The sequence below is a fragment of the Malaclemys terrapin genome, chromosome 2 (genome assembly GCF_027887155.1).
Source record: "Malaclemys terrapin pileata isolate rMalTer1 chromosome 2, rMalTer1.hap1, whole genome shotgun sequence".
In the NCBI taxonomy this organism is placed as follows: Eukaryota; Metazoa; Chordata; order Testudines; family Emydidae; genus Malaclemys; species Malaclemys terrapin.
This window is the reverse complement of record NC_071506.1, coordinates 128,040,291-128,053,153: the sequence shown is the minus strand read 5'-3', so window position 1 is coordinate 128,053,153 and position 12,863 is coordinate 128,040,291. Positions and strand designations below refer to the sequence as shown.

Below are 12,863 nucleotides of genomic sequence, written 5' to 3'. Positions count from 1 at the left end.
TTGAGCTATAATGTATCTTAATTAAAACTATCTTTAGATAGGCTTTTTCCTCAAAAAGCATTTTATCAAAAACATCCAATTTAAATAAAAAAATCCGATTTTTAAAAAAAATCATTGATTTTTATCCACCCTGCTGAAAACCGAGGCACAGGAGGGAAGATGGACTCGAAAGACAGAGGGGAAAGTGGGAGAGAGAGAGAAAACAATGGAAGCAGCCAGGACTTAATTTGTGCCAGGGCTTGTCTGGCTAGAGAATCTTGCCCGCATGCTCGGGGTTCAGCTGATCGCCATATTTGGGGTGGGGAAGGAATTTTCCTCCAGGGAAGATTGGCAGAGGCCCTGGAGGTTTTTCGCCTTCCTCCACAGCATGGGGCAGGGGTCGCTTGCTGGAGGATTCTCAGCGATTTGAAGACTTTAAATCATGATTTGGGGACTTCAACAGCTGAGTCAAGGGAGAGAATTATTCCAGGAGTGGGTGGGTCAGCTTTTGTGGCCTGCATCATGCGGGAGGTCAGACTAGATGATCATAATGGTCCCTTCTGACCTTAGAGTCTATGAGTCTATGAGTCTAAGTCTGAACCCCTGACCTCTGAGCCTGGCAGTTCAGAGCCCTGGCACATCTGGGCCTGGCAGTTCAGCGCCCTGGCACATCTGGGCTTGCCACATCAGTTATGAAAATAAAAAAAATTGCTTGAGCCCCGGCCCCTCTTTCATTACAAATTAAGCCCAGGAGCAGGGCACTTAATGGAAGGGGGTGGTGGGACCTCCTGCTGCACTGTCACATCCCCAGTGCTCACACTTACTCTGCTTCTCTGGCTCAGCCCTGTCCTGCGTTACAGGAGCTCTCCTGCTCCCTCCTCAGCCTTGCCTTGTCTCCCACTCCTTTCCTTCCTCACAGGCTGAGCTCTGTTCTGTCCCACTTCCCCAAGGTTCACCGGCTCTCCCTGCCCCCTGCGCTGGCACTCCAATCAGTCTCTCTTGCTGTCTATGTCCCCTTTAAGAGGGAATTTATCAGGCACATCTGTAAATATTTTGGTTGCTGATTTTCTCCAGGTTCCCAGCACTGCTGCCTGGCCCATTTGACAATGGGAGTTTTCTCCCGGTCACAGCCTCCCTTCCTGTCTAGACAGCGCTGAAGAGCCCGCTGTATTTAGAAAGGAGAGCAGAGAGTTTGCCCGTTTGTTTTGCCAAACCCACATGACCCTGGTGAGGCCGGAACGAAGATGCCTCCCACACCCGAAGCAAACTGCAGCTGGTGACTAAACCTGCCCCCTCCCGACTGGAATCTGCTTTGATATGTCACCTGTGCCTGCCACCCACCTCAGCCTCCTGTGTCCCCCACCCAGCCCCTGCCCCATTCTTGTCACTTAAGGGCCAGATCCTGACCAGTGCTGTGCTGAGCCCCACTGAATGCATGCTCCTGCCAGCGCAGTGGGTGATGAGAAGGCAAGGGATCATTGTTAATGCTGCAGGTCAGCTCCCAAATCAGTGCGAACTCTGGGTACTCAGCACCACCCCGGACTGGGCCCGGGAACTCTTTTGTTCCAAATATGGCATGGCCATTTGCCTCCTCTACTGCTGAATGCCAGGCCAATCGCCCCACTCCGCAGGTTCCTGACAGCTGCTGCTGCATAAAGCCTTTCCTACAATGTGCTTTGCAGAGTTTGAGGTTTGCACCCTGGGAGTCAATGGGAGCTTTGCCACCGGTTTCAATGGAAGCAGCATTCAGCCCTACATGAGTGCACAGTTGATATGGGTCTGAACTAAACCCCCTGGCTCTGGGCACTCCATGCAGCCCATTCTGGTTCTGGATTTTATGGCTTGATTTGAGGGACAGAGAAATGGGGAAGCAAGTCTGGTTTCGAGGAGGGATTCGGACCACGATGGCGAATTGATGAGGTGGAGCCAGAGCTGGAAAAGGAGTCAGGCCAGGGTGCATGAAGATGGGGTTTTGCAAATCAATTTCACTAGTTTGGGGGTTTGCAAAATGAGGTGAGTGAAATTTTAGCTGATTTTTCTCCCAAAGGAGAATGCCATGAAAACTAACACCCCACCCGCTCCAGGGGCAGCCTGTCCTGTATGTGGGGATAGACAGGGCTGGGGCTGTGCGGGGGAATGGAAGGTCCCTGTTACAGGGTGGCTGACCCATTTAAATGAAGCAGGTCCGGCTCCCCCGTGCCGGAACAGGTGCTGCCAGTTTGGCCAGTTAAGAGGGTGGGGCAGCATGTGCAGCTATAAAGGATCAGAACGAGTCAGAGAGGAGGAGGTCCGTGAAAAAAGCTGAAGGAGCTATGTGGTGGAAGTCTGAGAGCATCACAGGGTTTTGCTAGTTGATCTCCCCGACAGGGCTGAAGGTAGGGAAGCAGCAGAGGGGCTTATCTACTGATGTCTCTGAGTTAGAACCCCAGAGGCCCAGAGAGGGCTGAGGGCCAGGGGAACAGTGGTAGGGCCCACCTGGGGGCCTGTCTGAGATGGAACAGGGGGCATGAGAGATGCTCCCCTGGGGAGGATGAACTGCTAGTGGTGAGGCTGGTGCTGTTCCCGTGGGGAAGGGCTGGGTTGGCTGCTCTCTGACTGAAGATGAGCCCAGGGGAGAACTGCTGGAGTGTGATTCATGCTATGCCGATGGACCAGATGCTGTGCGATGTTCAGGACAACGTGCAGGGGGTGACAAATGGACAATGCCTGGAGATTTCATTATGGATTCTTTGCACTCATTTTTGTTTTGTAATAAACCAGCCCCAAGGAGGGGCGTGTCTGAGGCCAGAGAGCAACACTGGCATTAGGGTGCCCAGCTGCAAAGGGGGGGCTCAGGGCTAGGGGGTCATTCAACCTGTCATCCCAAAAGCAAGGCTGGCAGGGTATGCCCGGGTTACAGCAGTGGAGGGGCTGTTGATTTTGCTATTAGCGTGTCTCTTTCTCTCTTCCCCTACCCCCTTTGCAAGTCTCTCTTTGCTTTTCTTCTTTCCCTCCCCTTGCGGCACAGTTTAGCCTGCCCCTTACGCCAGCAGAGCCCCTGGAGGTCTGCCCATCGCTGGGGATGGCCCCTCCTTCCCAGCCGCTCTAAAGACAAGGGGTCCCTATCAGACCAGCTGGCAGACACTGCTGTGATATGTGGCATCTCACAGCCAACAGCTGAGGAACTCAGCCATGGCAGATGCTGCCGGGGAGCTCGGTGATTTATTTCCAACATGCTGGGGAAGAATGTCTCCCTCACAGGCTCCCACTCCCCTCTACCAGCCACACAGACGAGTCTACATCCTGGGCCCGTTGCTAGGGAGACTCTCCCAGCCATGCCCCCGACTCTGGAGCTGCTTTCCTCAGAGTGGGACCCACTGTGCCACTGGATGCTCTCTTGCCTGGCTCGCAGCCTGCCGCTGGGTGCCCTGCTGCCGCCTGGCTTCCTTCCAGCGGCTGGAGTCAGCGTATTTCAGGTGCCATGCTCCAGGGACCATGCGTTCCTTTGTCCAAAGTAACCCAAGCTGCAGCCCAGGAACAGGCCCTGCAGCAAGTGCCCAGGGCCCGCTGCACCTGGGAATGGCAGACGAGCTGCTGTCTGTCACTCGATAGCCAGCCCAGCCCACACAGGAATGCTGAACATTTGGTGACCGTAGCCTTGACTTGTCATCAGGTCTGCCTTTCCTGAGAGGCCGGCAGGCAGGCCCAGCGTAATGAGGCCGATGTTCCAGGAATCACATTTCCCATTGACACAGGAATGTAAACTCCGGGTAGCAGGCATAACCCGCCCGTGGTGATGGTAACACAGGGAGCAGAGCTGGCTGCTCTGGAAACGTTCCACATCCTGGAAGGTGGTGGAGCCTGTTCGGACTTGCTCTGAGAGGGACAAGAGAGAGTTCCTGCTGCCTCTGGCCTCTGAGCGCCCCGAGGAGTCGCCGTCTGAGGAGGGAATGGAATCCGAGCTCACAGTGCTGCCTGCCTAACCCTGCATTGCAAGCTCTCTGGGGCAGAGACTCTCGATAGTGCCCCACACAATGGGGCCCTGATCTTGACTGGGCCCTGGGTGCTCTCATAATGTCACTGGAGATAGGGTGGAGTGCTCCACCCCCTCAGCCCAGGGCCTCTGCTTTCCAAGCCCTAGCTTCCCTTTTAGCCCAATGGCTCCTGCAGAGCAGGTTCAGCTGGAGATCAGGGACGTGGTGCGCTTGACTCGTCCCTGCCCTGCTCCTCAGCTCAGCCTGTCCTGGCTCTCAGCACTAACAGACAGGTTCTCCCTGGTTCCACACCAGGACACAGAGCTAGGTTGACACTGCCTAAGGATGGGGATGGGGATAAGGCCTTACAGGAGCTCTCTCTTAGCTCTCTGTGGAAAGTGGCTCAGTGGGAGGCTGCTGCATCTGTCTGCCAGCCCAGCCTTGCACTGGAGACACCACTTATCACAGGCTTCAGAACCCAAGTTCGCAGCTGTGAATTATTTACTGCTAATTTCTTTTCTTTTAATTTGCGAGGGAGCAGGTACCAGGGACACTGCCCTGTTCAGCCTCTTTGATCAGAGGGAGACAGCAAGGCCAGACACACCGCTCTAGGTGCTGGGTTTCACAACCTGTGCATCTTAACCATCACCATACAGAGAAGTTTGGGAGACCGAGATTGGCTGCGTCCTACCCTGGCCTGGTCCCCTTTCCAGTGCTCCAGATCCCCTGTTTCCTGCCCAACATGCACTGGTCTCCCATGGTGAAATGTAGCTAGTTATCCACAGAGGGAAATTAGAATCAGGCATGTCAAGGCGGCTGCATGAGGCTGGAACCAAGGTCATTGTCCTCCCAATCAACAGCAAGCAGCTGCATCCCTCTGGGAGGGAGCAGAGTGGGCAAGGCTTAGAGAGAGAATGTCCGTAATGAAAGAAAGAGAGAGGTGTATGAAGAAGACAGGGAGCTGGATGTGCAGGGGAGTCCAGGGAGAGCCACTGAAGTTATGTCTCAGCTTTGAGCTGGGGTGAGACATACCCGTGCTAGCTTTCTAAAAACTATGTCGCTGCAGCAGCGCGAGTGGCAGTAGGAGGTAGCCATCCCGAGCACCTACCTATGTGAGATGCTAGGCACATTATCGGGGTGGCTAGCCACTCCTTCCAGCCCAGCTCCACTCTCAGAGCTAGCGCCAGTAGATCTCCTTGTCTGGCAATCACCCCGCCAGCTCTCAGTGTAGATCAGGGGTAGTGCCGCCTTCGGCACGCGAGCTGATTTTTCAGTGACACTCACACTGCCTAGGTCCTGGCCACCAGTCCAGGGGTGGGGGGCGCTGCATTTTAATTTAATTTTAAATGAAGCTTCTTAAATATTTTGAAACCTTATTTACTTTACATACAACAATAGTTTAGTTATATATTATAGGCTTATATAAAGAAACCTTCTGAAAAGGTTAAAATGTATGACTGGCACGCGAAACCTTAAATTAGAGTGAATAAATGAAGAATCGGCACAGCACTTCTGAAAGGTTGCTGACCTCTGGTGTAGACGTGCCCTGCAGTGCAGCCATTTGTAACATGGAGGCATTGCAGCTCCCAGCATGCAATCTGCTCATCCTGTTCGGCTCTAGGTGGAGGATTCCCATCGACTGCATCAGGACGGCTGTGATCTGCTGCCCTGTGCGCAAACCAGATGTGATGCTCCGGCTGCTTGCCAAGCTACTCATGCAGTGCCTGGATCTCCAAGTCAGGGAACCAGAGTGAGGTAGCTGGGGATTTGCAGGAAGCTCAGTCCAGCAGCGAGCCCCTTCTGCTGAGAGGAGGCCACATCTCAGAACTGTGTGGCACTGAGTGCCGAGGGGTACCTGGGACAGTCCGCAAAGGGGACGGGATTGAAGAGACTAACCCAGATGCTGACGTGCCTGGGCTTTTCTACAACATAGACGACTGGGCTAGAGTGACACCCAGACTGTATCTAGGGGCCAGAGATGTTACAGTGACTAGTGCTCTGTGTTTATGATCCAAATTAATAGTTTTTTTACAGTAGCACCCATAATGAGCTAGGCACTGTATGACCATCAAGACAGGTAGATGTTGATTCATTCCGTTGTGCTTAGTCTGCAAAGCCAGGAGACACCAGTGCTGGACTCCCTCTTCAATATCGGTCTTTCAAATATTTCTCATTCCATTTGATGGTATATGGTTTCTTTGTAAAGCCGATTCTAACTATTTGGTGCAGACAGATGGAGCAGCATGGTCCAGCAGGTGAAATGCAATATACACTCAACTGCACTTGCCCACTTCCTCCCAGCAAAGGTTTAGAAAATGGGCCCCACAGAAGGTTTCCCATTTGCTCAGTTCAAGATCCCAAATGCAGAGATGTTTGCTAGAAAGAGCTGGAGCAGAATTCCAGGAGAGCGACAGCCTATGTGGAGAACAGCTACAGGGTTGTTTAATATGGGCCGGGGGGAAGCGTATGGGAAAGAGATAATGAGAAGGCAGCCAGCGCTGACTGAGATCTTTACTGTTCACTAATCTCACAGGGACTTAGGGAGCTAATAGAATGATTTTACTGTAATGGATCCTCTTGTCCTCAGCAGGAAGTGGCATCTGCCCAGCCCAGCAGCACACCCCTCTCCTGTGGCCTCTAGCGTGGTGCCAGGCCCTCGGCATGTCACACACCCATCTCCTCCACCTTCACAGCAGTGGCTAGTCAGAGAGGCACTTAGGCTGGCTCACCCTCCTCACTCCAGCTGCTTTTCCAGGCCTCCACTTTGCAAGAAGGAGCAATCGGAGCCAAGCAGTGGAACGGGTGCACTGTGACCTGCCAGCTCCCTGCAGATCAGCAGCCAGCAGTTTGGGAATCATGGGACTAGATGACAAAAACTACTGCCCATGCTGATGAACTGAGCATGGGAGTCTGATCTGAATCATTGGCCAGGCGGTGGGGTGGGGTGGGGTGGGGGAAATCTTTTGGCTGACTGACTTCAGAGAGGGGAGCTTCAGAGACTTAGAACGAGGGAGCCATTGGCTTCTGCAGTGGCAGGGGCTCTGTGCAAGCGAAGTTAGAGGAGCAGAAGCCAAACTGGGCTTTCAGGAAGCTCCCCTGACAGATTTATAGGAATGAGGCCCTTTTCACAGGAGTTCATGCTGAAAACGATCCGCGGATGCTCTTCTCAGGGTCTCCCGCAATGAGCCCAGATTTACTGCCGCAGTCTAGTGCAGGAATAATGAACCCTGTACGGCAGTTGCACTCACGGGGCCGGAGGTGGACGGCTCGGGACACATTTCCCCATTACTCTGGAGCTACGTAACTGGAAACAAGTTCCTGGGCCAACTCCTCCTCCCGCACACATTGTGCAACCTCACTGAACTCCAGCAGAATGGACCTGCGGGGCTGACTCCCAGGTAAGTGAGGGGGGAATCCGCCCACTCTGCTTATTAGCAGCGCAAGAAGGTATTGGATAGTTACAGTGAACTGATGGGGCTGAAATGTTACTGTCTCCAAATGCCCCCTTCTTCCTGTCCCTGGCAGGCAGCATAATATGGTCTTTGTGCAAAGCACGGCCCTGTTCCCATGTCCCAGGGCAGAGAACTTTCCTGTTATCCCCAAGGGTAGGTGGCTGGAGAAGAACTGGCTAGAGACCTCCGGCTGGCAGGTGTGTTGAGTGCTGCTGCTTGCATGTTAAGGGCCGATCCCAGCCTACAGAAGTGTTTTCTGCCCTTTAGAAATTTGGGGTGGTGCCCAACTAGCAGATCTCAGGCACAACAGCGATGCCTCTTCATTCCCTATGTTAGTGGCAAACGAGTGGCATTCCCCATTACTTAATGGACACAAGGCATGGCCAGCCTCTGCTCCTAGAGCAGCTGCCATAAAATGACCCCCTTCCTTTGGAAATCCAGCTCTGTGGGAAACCAGGGTGAGGCTGACAGCCCCCGGGAACTCCCATCCGCTGCTCCAGCCTCCAAGGGAGCTGCCGGATGCTGAGCTCTTTGGAAATCGGGCCCACCCGTAACAGAGCTCCCCTTTCTAGTGCTGCTCTCTGTGCCTCAGGTACAGTGCAGGGGGCGGACGTGATGACCTCTGGAGGTTCCTTCCAGCCGTACATTTCTGGGATTCTGTGTTACACAGGGTTGCCCCGCTGCTCACACTGAAACCCTGTTTGTGAGATGAGGTGCTGCTGTCTGGACAGGCTACAGAACCGAGCCCCCGAGGAGAAGAACTGTCAGCATTTTAGGACAGGGCAATTGTGCGGCCAGTCTCTTCAAAGGGGGTTTCTCTAACGACTCGCAATGTAGACACAGTCAGCTTCAGACTGTCGCCTATCCTTGGCATGTGCCCGCTGACTGACTTCGAGGGCAGACTATCGGCTCTTCACTGGGCTGGTGACAATGCTGTCAAATGGCTGGGCACATTGTACATACAGCAAGAGAGAGCAGTTTTTCAACCCTTTGCATCTTCTGAGGTCTGCACAGACATTAAGATTCTATTATATGAATCCCCATAATAGATGTGAGAGCTAGGTTAGTTTTATTTCCCCATGGCAGGTGGGGAAACTGAGGTACAGAGCGATGACATGACCTGCCCAAGGACCTTCAAGGAGACAATAACAGAGCGGGGATGGGAACCCAGGAGTTCTTGTGATCAGTCCAGTGCTCAATCCACTATATTATGAATAAACAACGCTGAGGGTGAAAAGGTTGGTCCAGTGACTACGGTGCTCGCCTGGGATTTGGGAGACCCAGGTTTAATTCCTTGCTCGGCTACAGACTTCCTATATGGGCGTGGGCAAGTCACTTAGCCTCTCTGTGCCTCAGCTCCCATCTGTGCAACAGGGATGCACCACTGCCCTGCCACACAGGGGTATGTGAGCATAAATACATGATCGACTCTGAGGTGCTCTGATCCTGCCGTAATGGGGGCCAGACTGCTACAACAGAGAAATTGCCTGCCCAGTGGTAAAGTAGGGTGGCCTAGGACCAGTTGTGTTTCCCTGAACTCAGCCTCCTTCAGGCCCCTGGGTGGTGCAGGACTGGAGGGCTCACCTCCGCTGCTCCCATGACAGCCCATTTGTCCATTCAGTGTCAGGTGAAGACAATTGTCACTTATTCAGCCAGCCCCAGCATTCAGGAAATGAGCTGGAGTGATTGTAAAAACCTGTCATTTAGCAGCGTTAATTACATGGCCTGGTGCGACGAGGCGAGTGGCCCTTCATGTAAACACCTGCCTGACTTCTCAGGGACTTGGGGAACGTGTTTCTGAGCGCACGCCCGTGCAGTGCAGGCCTGGGGAGATGGCATTGTGAAGACAAGTCAGTAACCTGGCTGACCCAGCTGTGAAACACTTTGACGGTCCTCCCGCTGAAACCAGCACTTCAACAGCAGACAGAGAACTCCATGCAGCCAGAGGATGGGCAGCCAAGCACCTGATCCGTAGCCAGCGCTATTGGCTACTCTGGGTTGGCTGTCGCATTGCTGGCGGATCCCTCTTTCCTTGCAGACTGGGGATATTCTGGGGGAAATAATTAGATGTGATTTCTATACCGGGCTCGCAAGAAAGGGAAAGTCCTGCTGAGCTGTTCACTTGCTTTCTGAAATGTTCACTGGCGTTTATTTATTTTATTAGGTTGCCAGGGGTGCAAAGTTGTGACATTACTGCAGTTTGCCACCCAACATGATGCTGATTGAACTAAGGGAGATTTATTTTTCTTTTCACTGAATTCCAGTGGGAGCTGAGCACTTAACTTTCTTAAGGCTGTGTCTCCACTGGGAAATTGACTGGCAGAGCTACTGCAAACGAAGCTATTCCACAGGAGTTGTTCCGTAACAGCTCCCCATGGGGAGGCTCGAGTCCGGAATAAAAGTGACTTGATTCCAGAATAATTGTTCCACTCACAAAGCACAGTAATTAAGCTGGAATTCAATCACATTTATTCCCGAACAGAGTATCCACATAGGGGAGTTATTCCAGAAGAGCTAAATGATACCAGAATCCTTCTTTCTGAAGAGCGGTACCAGCCAATTCCCCGGTATAAACAAGGCATTAGGCTCCTTTGAAATTCCCAGCCTAAGAATGTTATCTGTATCCCTACAAGATAATAATCTACCAAACGCTGAGGGGGATAGACCAGCCGCTCCTTGTTAGCTAGCCCTCCTGAGACAAAGAGCAGTTGGTCTATGCACATGTATCTAAAGGTGAAGGGCATACAAGGTCAACAGCTGCAGAAGCTCCTAGTCCAACCCTCCAGTTGCTCCTTGCCACCCTCTGCAGTTATTTGCAGGGAGCTCTGCTTCCCCAAGTTTATCTATTTTATTCCTAACTTCTCCTCTCCACCCAGCAGGCTTAACTTCCACTGCAGAGTCGCGTGGCTTCCACAGCTGTTGATGCACCAAGTCCTCCTGGCAGGGCTTCAAAGGAACCGAAACGTGGAACAGATGCTCAGAGCAGCAGCAGCAGCAGCAGAATCCCCATCCCTGAGCCTCTGTGGTCACATGGCAATTTAAGGTGTGGTGTTGACAGAAAGCAACAGCTTCAGGGCTGGAATTTGCTCCGTTTATTTTTAGTCACTGGTGAAGAAACACACGTTTCCTTGGCTCTTTGAAGCAGGAGCTGCAGTGGGGCAGCTTGGCTTGTTTGAATCTGTCACACGGCAGCACTGCTAGGAGAGAATGGGGGTGTGGGAAGGAACTTGTGCCATTCCTAATCCTGGTGCTACTTATACTGGGGGGGTCTGACCCTATGCCCAGCTTGGCCTGCCGCAGACACAGGGCTCTGTGCCTCACTGGATGAGGAATGGGCCCCTGTTTGCTCAGCTGGCCCCAGGCTAGGAAGCGTCCCCCTCACTCCCACCCGCTGGTCTGGTTGCACCGAACAAGGGGAGCCTAACAGCTAAGCAGGGCACAGCCTGTCCTCACCTGCGTGCCAGCCCCCAAATTGCTCTGCTTCACACTGCCAGAGAGGTCAGTCCGGCCAGGGCAGAAGGACGCTCTCTGTGAGTGGGGCGAGGCAGCACCTTGCAGGGACTGTTCCTCCTGGGCCGAAATGCAAACGCTTGCTGCAGTGAGGAAGCTGCAGGGGACTGTGGCACCTCCCTGGCCTGCGCCGGGAGCCTGGGGGTGAACCCAGCACTCTCCGAGGGCTGCCTCGAACCACCCCACAAGCCTGTCCTCCTGGCTGGACCTGCCTGACTTTGCCCTTGCCCTTGTTTCTGTGGTTACTGCTCCATGTGATGATGGCTCTTGCCAAGACCTGGCAGTTGCTGGGATGCCATGGAGGGCCAGAGCGGAGGTCACCAGCTAGCTGGACATGCTGTGTGTGAGTCCTGTATGTTGCCATCACAGGGATACAAGCCAGCATCCTCGGGGTCACCAGGTGTGCCCAGGCACTTGCCCCTTGAAGTCTACGGGCGTGTGCAGCTACCCCAGGCACTGGCTCACAACGCTCAGGGTGAAGTTGGCTCAGCCACACGCTGGGTGCAGCAGATGAATTGTGCAGGGTTTCAGGGGGGTCCTGAGTTCCTTGTACTGCTTTTAAATGGATCCCGACTCGTCTGCAGCTCTTGCCTGAAATGCCTGGTTATGCATCTTCCCTAACTCCTCTTCCGACAGGCCACAAGCAGCTTCGGCCCAGGTCAGCAGGAACGGCTGAGCCTTTGCTCATTCGCAAGCTGCAGAAACCCCCAGCTGTGCTCTCCTCTCCAGGACCAGGCTATGCTGGGAGCGAGTGCACAGAGCTGACACTGCAGAGCCGGCTCAGAGGGAAAGAGGAAGCCATTGCACCATGACTCTTACTGCTGAGAGGAGCTTGGATTCAAAGCCCTCGGGGCAAGTCTCTGGGCTGCGAAGGGTTTGGTTAGAGGCTGCTGGCTTTTCCCACCCTCAGCTGGGCACAGCCCCTCAGGGCACAGGCATGGCCTTCTCCGCCGGCAGGTTCAGGGGTCAGTGTGGAGAAACCTGGCAAAGTTTTCATGCTTTTCCCAAGCCATCTGGCCTGGAGCGCTAATGCCCCAGGCTCCTGCGACGTTCCCAGGACATCCCATCTCCGAGGGCTCATCAGCTGCCATGGCTAACTAGGAGATGCAGAGCTATAAATGGGGTGGGGAGGAAGAGACGTGCCAACCCTCTCCATTAACGAACCCTCCCCAAATATGGCTGGGTTCAAGCTTTGGGCTGGTTCTTGGCTGAATCCAAAGCAGCTCAGCTCACGCCGCTGGCAGCTCCGGAGGTGCAGCTGCGGCCCAGGGCACATTCTGCTCCGCAGAGCTATGTGGGGCTGGCAAGGAGCTGTGTAAACGAAGAAGATTAACACTGGGATTGAAGTGGGCGTGAAAAATGACTCCCGTTTTGAAGGGATAAAGCTGCTTTTTTCTGCCGGGCTCTGGGACCATGGAAGTGGCTTCAAACTTTAATCCCTTCCGCCTGATCCTTCTCATTAGACATAATGTCATTAACGGGACGGAGAGGAGCTGCAAAGCTGTTTGTGCTCCAGGGTCACATAGAAGAACAACAGGGCACCAACTGACGCTAAGGCAGGCCAGCCCGCAAAGGAATTTAGGGGGGATTTTACACACAGAGGAGTCCCTACATGCACAGGGAATGCACCACTGAGGGCGGCAGCAGCAGCAGCTAGTGCCAGGAGCTAAACAGATAGCGGACGCGGGTGTAATTCAGAAGGATGCGTGTGGCCAAGCCAAGCCGGGCTTCCCAGCGTTTAGTGCAAGGAAAAGCAGTGAAGAAATGACTGAAGGGACTCATCAATTGCTCCTTAGGCTGCTGGGCAGATCTCAGGGTATGTGGAGAACTCCAGGGCCTCCCCTGCATGGTCAAGTGGTGCCCTCCCAGTAGGGTGACCAGATGTCCTGATTTTATAGGGACAGTACCAATTTTTGTGTCTTTTTCTTATATAGGCTCCTATTAGCGCCCACCCCCGTACCCATTTTTC

General features: G+C 53.6%; 1 long non-coding RNA gene across 1 annotated transcript; it reads left to right on the top strand.

Moving 5' to 3' along the window:
• The first annotated feature begins 7,290 nt into the window (after positions 1-7,290).
• Positions 7,291-12,607, top strand: LOC128832233 (uncharacterized). The gene is made up of 3 exons (XR_008443932.1): positions 7,291-7,330; positions 10,264-10,427; positions 11,531-12,607. It is a non-coding gene; the product is annotated as an uncharacterized LOC128832233 (long non-coding RNA).
• The last annotated feature ends 256 nt before the right edge of the window (positions 12,608-12,863 follow it).